This window comes from Bacillus rossius, chromosome 1 (assembly GCF_032445375.1).
Source record: "Bacillus rossius redtenbacheri isolate Brsri chromosome 1, Brsri_v3, whole genome shotgun sequence".
In the NCBI taxonomy this organism is placed as follows: domain Eukaryota; kingdom Metazoa; phylum Arthropoda; class Insecta; order Phasmatodea; family Bacillidae; genus Bacillus; species Bacillus rossius.
Genome location: NC_086330.1, coordinates 320,611,696 through 320,625,863, shown reverse-complemented (window position 1 = coordinate 320,625,863; position 14,168 = coordinate 320,611,696). Strand labels below are relative to the sequence as shown.

The 14,168-nt window shown below is 36.5% G+C and overlaps 1 protein-coding gene across 2 annotated transcripts in view; it reads right to left on the bottom strand.

Annotated features, from left to right (window-relative positions):
- Nucleotides 1-11,806, bottom strand: part of LOC134527967 (la-related protein 7) — a 56,341-nt gene extending 44,535 nt beyond the window's left edge. Inside the window, exon 1 of one of the 2 annotated variants that reach the window (XM_063361075.1) lies at nucleotides 11,640-11,806. The gene's annotated coding sequence lies outside the window, so the exon portion shown is untranslated. The remainder of the gene's footprint in view (nucleotides 1-11,639) is intronic. The other variant, XM_063361076.1, reaches the window with a different exon arrangement.
- Nucleotides 11,807-14,168: the final 2,362 nt, after the last annotated feature.

Sequence of the window (14,168 nt, the reverse complement as noted above, 5' to 3'; positions counted from 1 at the left end):
CATCTCGTAAAGAATTTAACAAGAAAAATGAAAGTGTTTCTGTTACTCAAACTGGTAATGACATTGATAATATTTGTTGTGAATGTTGGGAGAACTATTACATACCTACTTCCAAGGTGGACTGGATTCAGTGCAGCATGTGTGCAAAGTGGCTTCATGAGAAGTGTACTTTGTACAACACATTATGTAATGAATGCGGAAGAGAAGAAAAGAGAAAACTTAACTTACAACAAAAAAAATAAAGTGCGGCATCTATCCTCATTGGTGCGGCATCTCTCCTGTAGGAAGTGTTATGCTGAGAAAAAAAAGCCCCAGAAAACATTCACTTATTTCGAGACATCTTGTAATTACTATAACTATATGTTTTTTTTCTGATAAAGCACAAAATGTAGTCTATGTAACATTGTGTATGCAAAATTTAATTAATTCAATATATTTTTTTCTATAGATTTTTTTCAAAATCTGCGGCATCTCTCCTGGAACTACCCTATATAGGCCTATACATCAAAACTGTGGGGACATATGAATGACATGAAAAGAAACATTTTAACAAAAATCTGTCTGGCAATGATATCGTTCATCACTAGAGCCATTACCATGTACACTGATATACACTGGATCCATGTTGTGTGGAATGCCATATTGGTAATAGTGTGCACAAAAAACTAAATACCATAAAAGTTTTTATATGTATTATAAGCCGCACTGCATTTTACGTAATTAGGAAAATGTTTTAAATTGTTTATTTCTAAACTTCACTACCTAAGTAGTTATTTGACACATTTAGATAAAATTAATATGCAATGCTTTCTCTGATTAATATGCAACAGTCTGAAAATGTTTTTGTCAACACATTTAGTAAGCATATTTTATTTAAAGTTAAGAATTAGTACCTAATCCAATTTATTTCGTAAGTTTATGCAGACAACCCATAGATATTCAGTGAAGTTTGTATTAATTTTCATGGAGCAAGTGAAGCTGATGACCATAATAAAGGCCAGAAGATGACTTGTTATTCCACCCAGGCCAGTCTGAGCAACAATAGGAACGCCAAGCATGCTCGAGGGACATCAGACTACCCACACCTCGCAAGGTACAGCGTCCGGTAGTCCAACACGCAAGAGCTAACAGTGACCAGCCAGGGTAACTGGACTGGCTTGTTTTCTCCCCGCTGGCTAGAGAGGATTCCATTCAAAACTAAATTTGTATTATTTTGGTTAATAATGAGGTTATGTTAAGGTAATTTATAAGTAAATATTGGATAGGTGAAAGAAATATCAATCAATCGCAGTAAAACTATGCCCCAAAAATTCAATGGTGCAGCCTAATCTCAGACATTTCTAGGAACGCTAGCTGGATGACCCACTTCTCTGGTAGGCCTATTATTATTTTTTTTGTAGTTACATACTTGTGCTCGGTTTGTTTTGTGAAGTAATGTGTATGTTCAGGTGATCATTACAAAAGTGAAAGGTTAAGTGAACAACATTAAAATACTGCAAAATCTTGCAAATGTAGAAATTATCATTAAATGCTGTTTATTATTCAAACTGGATTCACAAAAATTCTGTGTTTGTGAAAAGCCTTGAATTGGAGGAAATTGGTAAATGTTGAAATTATAGCTTATTGAAACTAAGTGGTAGTATTAAATAAATAAATTGTATCTGTATCTAAGCTTAATACCACATTTTTATGTTGAAGAATGAACTTTAATTGTAAGAAGGTATTTTACTTGTGAAAGCTGTATTCTGTGTTTCTGGAAATTAAGGCCAATAGTAACTAGAAGTGAAAGGTTGGTTAGGTAAAGTGAGCCACATAACTACTCTTGTTTCTTAATAGTGCGGATGTGAGCTTTGCCAATGCAGTCTTAAAGAATCGTCTACAACTGTACTTATCCTAATGTGAATTATGTCACATTGTCGCACAAAAAAATTATCCTGTCTAAATATTACGATGTCTGATATCACCAGAGCTAAGTAATATAGAGTAAATGCAAAAATAAGTGTTTTTCGATAGTTATGATTGTTTTCATGCATAATAAATGAGTACGCAGTTTAAGTTTTGAATAATTATTTAACTTGTCAAAGTTGTGTGAGTTCCAATACATTTTTTTATTCAGTAAGGCAAAAGTAAATGCTAACACATGAATTGTAATCACACTGCCAAAAATGAATTTGTGTATTCAGACTTCGCAAATTTAAAGCACTACACCTATCCCTCACTTAGCACACTAATTTGTTCCTAAAAATGCTTGTGTTATTCGAAATCGTGTATTCTGAAGCATTAGTTTCCATAAATAGCAAGGCTTATTTATTTAATGAGTTCCAATATTGTGTAGGAAAATATACTTTACGTAATATAAATGCGTTGAATAACACTCAACTATAAATATGTCACACCATTTATCTTTATATGCCTCTCATCACACTTTATATGACAAATACGACACCGCTTAATGGGAGATATGTAGTTATGTACTTTATCGTCAGTCTGCTGGCTGACTTTCCCACCTGGGCATGACCTTCAACTCACGTCACGTACTTTTCCAAACCATCCCTTAGTGACATTGAAACCGATATTACTGTCGAGATAATTATAATTATATTTTTCAAAAATTAAAGTGCTTATTCGCATATCACCACCTGGTTCACACCAATCCTGTCAAGCCATTTTTTTTCATTGCAACATTCATTTAACAACCTTTTCCACGTGAATCATCTGTTAATTTCTGTTCCGGTATGTAATGTCAAATATATTCCCGCTAGTACAAACAACAGCATCAGACTTATACAAACTTTTGGTAAGAGTCCTTATTTTGTACGATTGTGCGCACAGTTCACTTGCTTAAAACTAAAGTGCGACCAACATAAGTGTGGCCTTCATGACAATATGTGCGCCGTAATACTTGCAGTTTTGTCTCAAACACTTGAACACAATGCATTATGAGTGTTCAAGCACGTACAGTTACCGGCAGCTGAATGGGCAGACGTTGCATTTTTTTGAGTGAATTCCTTGCCACTGGCTAGACTGAGTTCACGGCCCAGTCTGTGACCAGGCGACAACAGTACGGCACGGCGGCATACGCGTGGACGTAAAAAACATTTGGTCCTTTGCACTCCATAGCCGCAATTTAACTTGCCACAGCTGATGATTGTACAACAGCCGATAGCGTAGACAGACCTGCGCGCGATACTCTTCGCCCCCTTGTTTGGCTAAATGTATCCCACAGCACATGTTCACAGAAGTTGAAACAGACTTTGTGGCGTCGTGCTCAACTTTGTTTTTATTTGCCTGCCGAGATTTCGTGCTAACTGAAGTTTACAGACGTGCTATTTGAGACTGGGGCAGTAAAATTAAAATCACGCTAAATGAATTCGCACAATCTGAAGCCGTGCTAAGTGAGGGATAGGTGTAATTAAAATTTTGCTTTCCTACTAAACATCCATTCTTTTCAGTTTACCTTTTGAAATGAGAACCGGAATCAGCAAATATTATGTGATCAGTGTCAGTCAACACAATTTCGGACATTTCAATTTTAGACGGGCCTTAAGGCAGAAAATCAATTATCCTTCACGTCCGCCCATCATCTGTTCATCTGTCATCTAGCCACCCGATTCACAATACTCCCCACATCCTTAATTTATTTTTGCACTTGTATGCTGGCTACAGACTAGAAGGCTTAAATATTGGAGATGATTTATCTTGTAAAGATAAATAGTTTGACAATCATGACACCAGTCACTAAGCAAAAGATTCAGCTTCTAAGGCCTATCATAATTAATGCAAGCAGCATGCAAGCAGAGCAGGGACTCATTTATGGCAGCATCCGCCTTACTGCAGAGGCAAAACTTAAAATGGATAATTGGGAAATAAACTTGTCTTTATAATTGCAATCACAAAAAAACCAGTGAGATTAGGTATAAAACTATTTTTTTTTTATTAGTACAATAACACACTTGACAAAAGTAGTACTACTTAAAACAGAAATATCCACATAGTGATACATGTCTACTTTAAGCATGCCACTCTAAAAAAAAGGGAAACACCCAAAAATAGATTTATCCAGTTCCTTGTTTTATTTCTGATTCTGTGGAGACACATTCAAATATTTTTATGAACTTCAATTATAAGTAACCATTTCATTTTTGCCTGTGTGATAACTCAGCCACCGTGTTACAGGTCAGTGTAAAATGATTGCAAATATTACCTGTAATGTAACTATATAGTAACATATATTTGTGTTATGCTTTAATAGGGCAGCCAAGACGGTTTCAACAAGAGATGTCCCTGATCCTATTGTTGCCACCCAACTGTTTACCTGATACTAACTGCCACGTGAGCATGAGCTTCTCCCGGATCCTTAGGAATATAGCGCCACCAACGCTGTGTTCAAAAAGAGAGGAATGTTTAATGTCAGTATGTTACATACCTAACATACTGACATTTAACATCCTTGACATTATGAAAACAGTCTCGGTTAAATTGTATTCCAAGAATCTTTGGAGAACCACAGGATCAATTTGCAGCTAGTATTGAGTAAACAGTAGGACACAACTAAAACAGGATCAGAGATATCTCTTGTTGAAAACAGTCTTGGCTATGCTATAAAGAACAATATTAAAGATCTCTGGAGAACCACAGGATCAATTTGCAGTTAGTAATAACTAAACAGTAGGATATAACTACAACAGGATCAGGGATATGTCTCATTGAAAGTAATCTCAGCTAGGATATTAAAGCACAAAAAAAGTACATCCCTATTTCAGGGTTCGAGGATATATAGGATATATAATTTATATCCGATATATATCAAATGTTTTTTATAATATATTGCAATACAAAAATGGTTTAAAAAATTAATATTGTTAAGTAATTTTTAGCATTTGTTACTATATTTCTACTCCCCAAATGTAGATGGCGTGGGAGTAGAGTTAAAACATACTCCCTAATGGTAAGTTCTAATCCATAAATGGCAACACTTCTGCCGGCATTCATGGCGTCAGTCCGTCAGTCGTGTCAGAAAAATTTTGTTACAAAATAGTAAGTTATTTTTTGTGTTTATTGATTATTCTATTATTGTTTACAACGAAATTAATTGACAAAGTGCAGAAACGATTTTACTTCATTATTGAGTATTTAAGAAGCATTAAATAACTTTTGTATTTATAGAATATAACTGTTTATTAAATGATGAATTTTTAGGTTATGCCTCTAAACAGAAAAAATTATCAAAGAGCCAGGCTATGATGTGTTGAAAAAGCCGGCCCTTTTATATGAAGATTCGAGACTGATAGATTTTATGTAAAAATTTCAGACTGATAAATGAATGTTGAATTTGCTGGTTATATATAGGTACTTATTTGTTTTGTATTAGAGAATAGGTGTCGCTATGTTAAAAATTGTATACGAATTTGGTCTTAAAAAGTAGAGTAGATATGTGAAACTCAAATTTCAAACGTAATTTTTCATCAAACATTATTTTTCTCGAGGTAATATATGCTAATCTATACTAATATTATAAAGCTGAAGAGTTTGTTTGTTTGTTTGTTTGAACACGCTAATCTCAGGAACTACTGGACCGATTTTCTAAATTCTTTCACCGTTGGATATGTACGTGATCCCTGAGTGTTATAGGCTATATATGTACCACGGGCGAAGCCGGGGCGGACAGCTAGTTTAATATAAAATATTATTAACATAGTATAACAACTTTTGTCATTATTGTCGAATGTTCTTTAGTTACCTAATATATTTTTTTTAAATTTCCATGGTTTTAACTGCAATGAGTGTTTGTCATTTTTAGAAATAACACCAACTATGCCAAAGCCTCTTCATCCAGTCTGGGCTGACTTTCAGCTAATAGCAAAGCCCAATAACACGGGCAAGTGGGCAAAATGTAAACATTGCGCCAAAGAATTGCAGGGCATTCCAGAGCGTATGGTGAAACATCGCGATATCTGTATACGAGCGGGCAGCTCTAACTCCACCACACACCCTATTCTAGAAAGTACATCCAGAACACGTCCTGCTGATTCAAGTTGTATTGTTGAAGTTGAATTTAAAAAAAGAAACAAACTTCAATTGAGGATAAAATAATATCAAAAGAACTTGACACTAAAATTGCAGCATTTTTTTATGCAACAAATACACCATTTAGTCATGCAGATCACTCACTATTTAAAGAAATTATCACAGCTCTAAGACCAGGATACAAGCCACCGTCCGCATTCCAGTTAGCTGGACCACTACTAAATAAAACAAATGTGTATATTGTAGAGAAAGATCAAGAAAGTTTACCTGGCAAAACCGTTTCCATGTCCTTAGATGACTGGTCGAATATACACAACGAACCGATTGTTTGTTGTAGCATTGCAACAGGTGAAGGAGATTCCGTTCTCGTCCATACTGTTGATACGTCTGGCAATTCGCATTCTGCCGAACATTTGACAATAGTTGCTAAGCAATTAATCAAAAAAACTGAAGATTTCAGATTTAAGGTACGCAGTTTTGTTACAGACAATACTGGGAATGTAACTAAGATGCGACGTGAGTTGGAAATGCAAGAAGACATTATCCAATATGGATGTAGTGCACATTGGTTAAATCTACTTGCTGAAGATGTAGAAGTGAAAGGAGTCACTAAACACATCATAAAAGTCATGAAATATTTCAGAAATAAGCATTTGCCAGCAGCGTGGTATAAAGAAGCAAAAGGCAAAAAATTGGTCATGCCTATTGTCATACGCTGAAACTTGATTCGGGATACAGTACGATCATTCGTAGAAAGCCGCTGAATTCTAGTGCAGATTTGCCAAAATCATTGAGATGCAATTGATAGTGAAATTTACCGAATTGTCAACGATATTCAAATTGCTAACAATTCATTGGATTTCCTGGCAAGACTGGATCCAATCGCAAAAGCTTTAGATCGCTCCCAACGAGATGGCACGGCGATTTCACTAGCTGTCAAAATTTGGAAAAATTTAGAGAAAGATTTATCAAGTCAACCAGCTCAAGTGAAATCTGCTTTCAACCAAAGGTGCAATATGGCATTAGGTGCCCCACATTATTTGGCAAATATTCTTGATCAACCATTTGCAGGCAAAAACTTAACCCCTGAACAACGGAACACAGCATTTGCTGAATTGTAAATAAGCCCTATGTCAATGGTTACATCGATAATGACCCAATCATTAATTTTTCCGCAATATCTTTTTAGGCCTCAGTTTCAAACAACCCCACCGCTGGATTGGCGGAAACTTTTCTAAACTTGAACACCACAGATGTTCAATGGGAGCAATGGGAACACAAAAAAAGGTTCATAAATATGTGTGAACAGCTCTTGACTGCTTCTGCTTCAACAGCGGGTCTTGAAAGGATTTTTTCAAGTTTTGGTCTGGTGCAGTCGAAGCTGAGAAACTGTTTGGGAATTGACAAAGTTAATAAATTGGTGTACTTGCTTGAACGCCTCAACAAGTCTTCAGCAAAGAAAAGGAACTGTGATTGGATATCGGATCATATTCATGATGATGAAATTACTCAACCTGCTGATGTAGTGGATGATATGATTCAAAATGTCGTTGATGTCCTATCCAGTCCAGATTCAGAATCGGAAGATGACTTACCGTACCTAAATATAAAACATTTAAAAACATTTAGTTTTTTTTTTTTTATAATTTTAGTATGTTTATGTAACACGTATGCAAACAGTATTCATAAATAATACATTAAAATAATAATATGGCTTTCATAAAAAATTGATATAGGTATATCAAACTTTTATATATATCTGATATAAGTATATCATAAATATCAAATATTTTGATATATGTAATAAATATCGGATATTTTTGAACCCTGCCCTATATCTACATTACAGATAACATTTACAATAATTGGACGGCTTTTATATAAATGGAACCAAGCGCCATTCAGTCACAACTGAGAAAAGACTGTTCAAAGTATTGATATGTCAAAAAAATAATGAAACATCTACATAAAAAAATCACTGTAAAATATTTTAACATGTATAATAAGCTGCTTTATTATTATGCATAACATTGTGAATTATCTTCCTATCATAGTTTAATCAGTAAAAATGTCTGTTGGTTCTCTTTGAATAAAATAAAGTAGAGTTTCTTTAAAAAGAACCAAGTATAATGGAACATGAATGCCATGGTCACGTTGTCAAACAAACAAATAATACACCATTTTAATTACCTCAATATCCATTGTTCAGTAATTGTCCATTGTAAATCTACATAATCGGTCTTAAAACAATCTGGCAAGTGTTCTTCATCTGTCGGATATAAGCTTTGTGTTAAAAATGCCAGATACATTGAAAGCATAACTTATACCATATGAGATGACAAATAAATTACAAAAATGTTCTTAAAAGTCAGTTGGTTACGAGAAACTATTACTTACACATTTCAGCATAAAACACATAAGCAATTTATTATTCATCTTCCATTGTGAATTCTGCGTTATTCCCAAAGCCATCTATGTCATCTTCAACCTCTGTACTCGACTGAAATTTCTGATAAAAATGCCAGACTCCTTAAGGTATAAGATGACGAATAGATTTAATATCCTTAAGCTTTTCCTTACTTATAGGCTTTCCTTCAGGCCACAGCGAAATTAATTTAGATGATTGAAATCCATATGAGTCTCCCTCGTCGCTTGTTTTTGTTAATGTTAACATCAATGAAAGTTTCTTGAGAATGGCTGGTCTTCATCTGAAGAACTTGTGGTTTACATCTCTCCAATTTAATTTGACGAACTGTGAGCCAGTTAATTTTATTTCCTTCTGTGTAAATCTTCCTGTTGGTGATCTCTTTCTCTATTTCACTGGTCCCTTTAAAGTCATAATTCTGCATTTATGTCACAACAAATTTTCTCTTTTTACGGCATCCTTCCATTACATTTATGTAGTCCTCCAAAGTATATAGTCGCTGTTGTTTTAGGGCAGATTCCACATCGCCAAAATCAGAATCATTCGGGAGGTAAGTGTGACAGAATTCAGTGGGTTTAGATCACCAAACAATGTGTTCATCATTAGTTCCATTTTGATATTCCTATCCTGGCCCCCACACGAGTCAGACCACAAAATGATGTCTGTGAAATTTTTTTCCGACATGAGTAACAACATGCTTTCGCAAGCTGGAACCCACTTCTTGGGCACCTCTTCCGGCAGTGCCTTCTACCCAAACATAAAATTAACTATTGGATTCTTTCCCAGAGTCTATCCCAGTATTATAAACCCATATTTGCCTCTTGTAATAAATTATATTTTTTGGGATTCTAGGCAGAGGCAATGTTTTCTCCATGCCATAACTTAACGTTTCCACATTTTCACATTCCTTTGCAGTCTTAAGTTCACGATTCATTGCATCTCTTGCTTCTTCAGCTACTGACTGATGCACATTTAACTCATTCATAATTGTTTCCTTTTCAATGATGTTGCAGTTTTGCATTGCTGCATAAAATCTGTCACATGCATTGCATGTATCTTTTTTGAGCTTTTTTTCGTTTGATATTAAAATATCTGTGAAGTATAATTCTGTAGCAACTAAAACTTACTGCTCCATTTCCTTCATTTTCCTCTTTGTATAATTCATACATTTTTAAATCTGTAAGTTCTGTAGATAGGTATTCTGTATCACCACTCACCCGCCGACAGTAGTGTGATTTATACCTAGGAAACTTGTTGATGTGGTCCTTAATTTTTTTAATTTCAACTGGAGAAATTCGAGGTACACCTTTTCTTGAGTTCCTCTCTAGTCAGTTACACAATCGGAGCGAATTTTGTTCAGTGATGTGTTGACTCGTTTTGTTGATACTCCAAAGGTATGAGTACCTACTAAACATTTCTCTGCAGACATTCACTTTATCCAGTTCGTATTTTCTAGTGTATTGTCGTTTGTTAGATGATGACCTCTTTCTTTTAACATATACCTCTTGAATATGTGCAGCAATGAAAGCAGTCTGGCAATCATAAGATCCTAAATCCCAAAATTTCTCAAACATTTTTTTCCTGAAATCAATATTAACATTGTCTTTGCATCGTTTGGAGCAGTTGCAATTAAAATCATTGAATTCCTTGGGACTACAGTAAGTACCTTTAACTACGAAATGAGGTTTGTTGCTGTCTTAGTTTTTTCCATGACTGACATGTTTGACTGACATGCTTTCGTTTTCTCCCCTTTTTAGGTCTACCTCCTTTCTTATTTTGAGTCGTTTGTCCATCTTACTTTTCAGGTACATTACTATTATATTCATTCTCTTCCTTTATGTCTTTGGTCTCTCTATATTCACCTTGATTGCCTGAATCTAAATGTGGAGTGTAGTCTGGATCTTGAACACTATCATCCCAGTCTTCATCATAATTTGTATGATCCTTTTGACAATAGGCCTATACATCATGATCATGTTAAAAAAAAACACAATAACAAATCTAATATTAACTTATAGAATTTTGTACCCTCAGTATTTCAAAATCTACATTGAATTAAAAACAAATTGAATCCAACAGTGTTTGATTTAACAATATTATTACTGTACAATCAACATAATATCACTTGGTTCTTTTTAAATCAAGAAAGAAAATACACATTAAATTTTCTTTAAACAGAACCAACCGCCAAATGTCACTTGGTTCGGTTTAAATAAAAGTAGAAAACCTCTATGTAAAATGGTTGTTGGTTCAAGTGCTCACAGATAGGAGCACAGCCTATATATCACTTAGGTCTATTTTTTTAAAGAATTTAGTGTGTTTCATGCATTCAGTTATGGGTATATCTCAAAAATATAAAAAATGGCGCTTGGTTCTTTTTATATAAAAGCCGTCCAATTGTTCACCATCCCTTACCCGAAAATATCTATGTTTACCAGGACTTAAGAATGGCAGCAACCAAGTTACCACACGGGTGAACGTAAAATTGTTAATTACATATTATGACGTTCTTGGAAATACATGAATGTGCATCTACAGAATCATTATAAATCCAACAAAGAAAAAACAAAAAAAAATTTGATTTTCGGGTGTTTCCCATTTTTGTTTTGAGTCGCACACCTACATAGTTTAACTAACTGGCGCTGAACATATACTGACGTGAATACACCACTTCACCTATAATGTTTTGCAAATAATTTATATGTAACAAGCCGACTCTCCTGTCTCAAATAACCAACACAAAAGTTAGTAGAACTAAAAAATATATTGATTTTATTAGTCTTTGTAGAAGATTCTAAACTAGAATATTAAAACAAAAATTGCTGACACACTTTCCAATGCATTTTCAAAGATCCTTTATTCGGCAAACACATGCGTAGGTATTGTAGCTAACCTAAACTAAAAAATATTTCTCTTTAGTTTAATATTCGCCGTATTTGCGAAAATCAACGCTATTTTGAAGAAGCTAATGTTCAGTATTACCCTTAATCCATTTTCATAAAAGTATCAAATGCTAAAATATCGTCAAATAAATTGATACAAAGTTTTAAATTAACACGTCTAAAAGAAAACATAATTAAAAAGAGACAAATATTGATGCAATTTTTCCAAATACCGTTGAAAAAAAAATCTGTATCGCCACTTGAACTTGTCACCTCTTACATAAAATTTATTATCTATAACCTACCTTACATAAAATTAATACATATTATATTTCATTCCTACGAAGTCTGGAACTTCAATAAACAACATAATCACAAAACCCAAACCACAACACGTAAAGCCACACTACATTATTATTGTTGTTTAATAAAAGGATCATAGATATACGACCATGTTAATTATATGCTAAGAATAAACTATTTGTTTTACTCGCAGCCTCTTTTTGACTTTTTTCAACAACAAGGTTGCCAATGCGAGATTTACATCCTGGAAATGGTGTGACAAATTGTCATTCAACACATGCTCATAACCTCGAGGAACTGTTATGAGGCTAAATTCTCTGCTTGGTATTACCACGTCCATCCTCAATCCAGTCTCAAGTTTTTATGGATAGTCCTACCAGGCCATTTCCAACACTTGGCCTTGACGCCAGCCGATTGTGCGCCTCTTAGTCGCACAGGCCGTGATGCCTTTCCGACACCTCTCAAAGAGGTGTGCCACGAACACGCCCGCGCGTGCAACATGGTGCAACAAGTGTGAGTGCACCAAACGACTCGCAGCTAGCACCACTACCGGCCACATTGGTGGAAGCACTCCGCCGGGTGTGGCAATATGCTTCCGCCGGACTATAGTATTCAAGTGCACATGTTTTCTCTCACAGTCATAAACTATGCAATGTATAGTTCTTCAAACATTTTTACTTATTAATGCAATAGTTCAACGTGCAAATATGTCCTAAACTTGTCTGTTTCCCGCGCGCAATTGGCAGGCCTGCTGTAGCACCGTGCTACACGAGATCGGCAGTATCCACCGTGAGTTCGGAGAGGCTGGTCGTCTTCGCGCAATGTTGAGAGATCACCTTCGCGCCAATTCCGCAACAGCATCTAGAGCGTGGGTTACGACCCCCACTGGCCGTGCATTCCGCGCAGGTCTTGACAGCCGTCGCGCGCCTAGCGCCATAACAGCAGCAACGTCCGCCATGTACTGTTCTCATCAAACTCCCCCGCTATAAGCGGGGTCATCACCGAACAGCCGTACACACGCAGAGCTCCCTAACCCCGAACAGTCGCGGCCAGGGGATGGATAGCACCATGTAAATTTGGATAAGGAATTTAAAAACACACTTTACGTAGCGGAGTATATCATTTGTAGTGTAAGGCATCTTGGGCCTAAACAGCCCAAGTATCACCTCTACGGACACGTTCCTGCCTCCTCCCACTTGGCCGAACCCAAACCCCGAGACCCATTCCTCAAAAAACTTGTTAGCTTTGACGGGGAGGCAGCTGGGCCGGTGTCAGCCTATCATGAACCCCACAACTTCTAACCAGCCTTTATGCCTACTGTCGGTGATATTAGGGCTCCAACCGACGCCTTAATTACACAAGCCATAGTTTTATATCTATTTGGTGTATATTGTAGATATGAATTACAGTAATTTTGAATATCTCCCATCACACGAACCGCATCCACTGCCGCGAACCTTGCAAATTTTATTAACGGCTTTCGCTTGACCTTCACTTCGACCTCTTCAGGCCAATCTTCTACTCCAAAGCTGATTTCACACACGCAGATGGGAGGTGGGCTTAGCATCTCTTTGGAAACCTCAGCACAATGCTGTATGTGTGAGTGATGTGCTGCGAACTGCTTCCGCGACTAGCAACTTGCATGCACACGTAATTGCATGCGCCTTCTCCTTACATGATGTTGCTTGCATGCTCCTCTGCTTGCTTGCTGTGGATAGTGGTGGTGCGAGTCAGTGGTGTTTTTCGGACGAGTGTTTTTATGCCGAACACTGCTGCCGCTGTCGCGGAAACACGCTGGTAGGTGGATTCGGTGTTTCGGGGGTTCCTCACTGCATCCAACTACCAAGAAGTCTCGCTGTCCGAGTCTGACGACTTGCTTGGCTTGAGTCGGTGCATGAGTGTCCTTTCCCCTACTGCCATAACTTCCGATGCCTGCCCTATCTTTATTAACATCGCTGGGTTCGTATCCTACAGATATCCTTGTGCATCAGCTGGGAAGGTGGCTATAGTCTAGCAGGCAGTGACTCGCCTGGTAATCACATACATGAGAGGCCGATGATGAGTCGTGCTGCATTGAAACACAAGTGTTATGCTGTTGTTGTTCTAAAGAGAAAATGAGTAAAATGAGGGGAAAATGCCAGCTGGTGTATGGAGGGAAAAAGATGAATGTGCACTAGCCCACAGCAGAGTAAGAAGAATCTCGAGGTAATACGATTCCACCTGTGTGACAAAAAGGATAGTTGTAGACACATTGCATGCAGGCCTAACCATGTCTGTATGGCCTCTGGGACACGGAGAACTTATTAAGTACTCAAGTGGGAGTTAGGTATTTAGTTAATTAAGCCAATCACATAACACTCCAATGCAAATCATGATACTACCCAACTAAGTTCTAAACCTAACCAAAGTTTTTTACAAAATATTTACAACTGTATCTCTATAAACAAACAATTATGATCCTGAATGACTCAGGAGCTTCCGGCCTTAATGACTGAATGAGTAAGAGGATTTGAAGTTGAACATCAAATGCA